The following is a 3,923-nucleotide window of genomic DNA, read 5'->3' on the forward strand; positions in this document are numbered from 1 at the left end:
TACAGTCTACAGATCTACAGTCTGCAGATCTACAGTCTAACAGATCTACAGTCTACAGATCTACAGTCTACAGATCTACAGTCTAACAGATCTACAGTCTACAGATCTACAGTCTACAGATCTACAGATCTACAGTCTAACAGATCTACAGTCTACAGATCTACAGTCTAACAGATCTACAGTCTACAGATCTACAGTCTGCAGATCTACAGTCTAACAGATCTACAGTCTAACAGATCTACAGTCTACAGATCTACAGTCTAACAGATCTACAGTCTACAGATCTACAGTCTAACAGATCTACAGTCTACAGATCTACAGTCTACAGATCTACAGTCTAACAGATCTACAGTCTACAGATCTACAGTCTAACAGATCTACAGTCTACAGATCTACAGTCTACAGATCTACAGTCTACAGATCTACAGTCTACAGATCTACAGATCTACAGTCTAACAGATCTACAGTCTACAGATCTACAGATCTACAGTCTAACAGATCTACAGTCTAACAGATCTACAGTCTAACAGATCTACAGTCTACAGATCTACAGTCTAACAGATCTACAGTCTACAGATCTACAGTCTAACAGATCTACAGTCTACAGATCTACAGTCTACAGATCTACAGTCTACAGATCTACAGTCTACAGATCTAGTCTACAGATCTACAGATCTACAGTCTACAGATCTACAGTCTAACAGATCTACAGTCTACAGATCTACAGTCTACAGATCTACAGATCTACAGTCTACAGTCTAACAGATCTACAGTCTACAGATCTACAGTCTAACAGATCTACAGTCTACAGATCTACAGTCTACAGTCTAACAGATCTACAGTCTACAGATCTACAGTCTAACAGATCTACAGTCTACAGATCTACAGTCTACAGATCTACAGATCTACAGTCTACAGTCTAACAGATCTACAGTCTACAGATCTACAGTCTAACAGATCTACAGTCTACAGATCTACAGTCTACAGATCTACAGATCTACAGTCTACAGTCTAACAGATCTACAGTCTACAGATCTACAGATCTACAGTCTACAGTCTAACAGATCTACAGTCTACAGATCTACAGTCTACAGATCTACAGATCTACAGTCTACAGATCTACAGTCTACAGTCTACAGATCTACAGTCTAACAGATCTACAGTCTAACAGATCTACAGTCTAACAGATCTACAGTCTACAGATCTACAGTCTACAGATCTACAGATCTACAGTCTAACAGATCTACAGTCTACAGATCTACAGATCTACATTCTAACAGATCTACAGTCTACAGATCTACAGTCTGCAGATCTACAGTCTAACAGATCTACAGTCTACAGATCTACAGTCTACAGATCTACAGTCTAACAGATCTACAGTCTACAGATCTACAGTCTAACAGATCTACAGTCTACAGATCTACAGTCTACAGATCTACAGATCTACAGTCTAACAGATCTACAGTCTACAGATCTACAGTCTAACAGATCTACAGTCTACAGATCTACAGTCTAACAGATCTACAGTCTAACAGATCTACAGTCTAACAGATCTACAGTCTACAGATCTACAGTCTACAGATCTACAGTCTAACAGATCTACAGTCTAACAGATCTACAGTCTACAGATCTACAGTCTACAGATCTACAGATCTACAGTCTAACAGATCTACAGTCTACAGATCTACAGTCTGCAGATCTACAGTCTAACAGATCTACAGTCTAACAGATCTACAGTCTACAGATCTACAGTCTACAGATCTACAGTCTACAGATCTACAGTCTACAGATCTACAGTCTAACAGATCTACAGTCTACAGATCTACAGTCTACAGATCTACAGATCTACAGTCTAACAGATCTACAGTCTACAGATCTACAGTCTAACAGATCTACAGTCTACAGATCTACAGTCTGCAGATCTACAGTCTAACAGATCTACAGTCTACAGATCTACAGTCTACAGATCTACAGTCTAACAGATCTACAGTCTACAGATCTACAGTCTAACAGATCTACAGTCTACAGATCTACAGTCTACAGATCTACAGTCTAACAGATCTACAGTCTACAGATCTACAGTCTAACAGATCTACAGTCTACAGATCTACAGTCTACAGATCTACAGTCTACAGATCTACAGTCTGCAGATCTACAGATCTACAGTCTACAGATCTACAGTCTAACAGATCTACAGTCTACAGATCTACAGTCTACAGATCTACAGTCTAACAGATCTACAGTCTAACAGATCTACAGTCTACAGATCTACAGTCTACAGATCTACAGTCTAACAGATCTACAGTCTACAGATCTACAGTCTACAGATCTACAGATCTACAGTCTACAGTCTAACAGATCTACAGTCTACAGATCTACAGTCTAACAGATCTACAGTCTACAGATCTACAGTCTACAGATCTACAGTCTACAGATCTACAGTCTAACAGATCTACAGTCTACAGATCTACAGTCTACAGATCTACAGTCTAACAGATCTACAGTCTACAGATCTACAGTCTACAGATCTACAGATCTACAGTCTACAGATCTACAGTCTACAGATCTACAGTCTACAGATCTACAGTCTACAGATCTACAGATCTACAGTCTACAGTCTAACAGATCTACAGTCTAACAGATCTACAGTCTACAGATCTACAGTCTACAGATCTACAGTCTAACAGATCTACAGTCTACAGATCTACAGTCTACAGATCTACAGTCTACAGATCTACAGTCTACAGATCTACAGATCTACAGTCTACAGTCTAACAGATCTACAGTCTACAGATCTACAGTCTAACAGATCTACAGTCTACAGATCTACAGTCTACAGATCTACAGATCTACAGTCTACAGTCTAACAGATCTACAGTCTACAGATCTACAGATCTACAGTCTACAGTCTACAGATCTACAGTCTACAGATCTACAGTCTACAGATCTACAGATCTACAGTCTACAGATCTACAGTCTAACAGATCTACAGTCTACAGATCTACAGTCTACAGATCTACAGATCTACAGTCTACAGATCTACAGTCTACAGATCTACAGTCTACAGATCTACAGTCTAACAGATCTACAGTCTACAGATCTACAGATCTACAGTCTACAGTCTAACAGATCTACAGTCTACAGATCTACAGATCTACAGTCTACAGATCTAGTCTACAGATCTACAGATCTACAGTCTAACAGATCTACAGTCTACAGATCTACAGTCTACAGATCTACAGTCTACAGATCTACAGTCTAACAGATCTACAGTCTACAGATCTACAGATCTACAGTCTACAGATCTCTACAGATCTACAGATCTACAGATCTACAGTCTAACAGATCTACAGTCTAACAGATCTACAGTCTACAGATCTACAGATCTACAGTCTACAGTCTAACAGATCTACAGTCTACAGATCTACAGATCTACAGTCTACAGTCTAACAGATCTACAGTCTACAGATCTACAGTCTACAGATCTACAGATCTACAGTCTACAGATCTACAGTCTACAGATCTACAGTCTACAGATCTACAGTCTACAGATCTACAGATCTACAGTCTACAGATCTACAGTCTACAGATCTACAGATCTACAGTCTACAGATCTACAGTCTACAGATCTACAGTCTAACAGATCTACAGTCTACAGATCTACAGTCTACAGATCTACAGTCTACAGATCTACAGTCTACAGATCTACAGTCTACAGATCTACAGATCTACAGTCTAACAGATCTACAGTCTACAGATCTAGTCTACAGATCTACAGATCTACAGTCTACAGATCTACAGTCTAACAGATCTACAGTCTACAGATCTACAGTCTACAGATCTACAGATCTACAGTCTACAGTCTAACAGATCTACAGTCTACAGATCTACAGTCTACAGATCTACAGTCTACAGATCTACAG

The sequence above is a fragment of the Pagrus major genome, chromosome 22 (genome assembly GCF_040436345.1).
Source record: "Pagrus major chromosome 22, Pma_NU_1.0".
Taxonomy (NCBI): domain Eukaryota; kingdom Metazoa; phylum Chordata; class Actinopteri; order Spariformes; family Sparidae; genus Pagrus; species Pagrus major.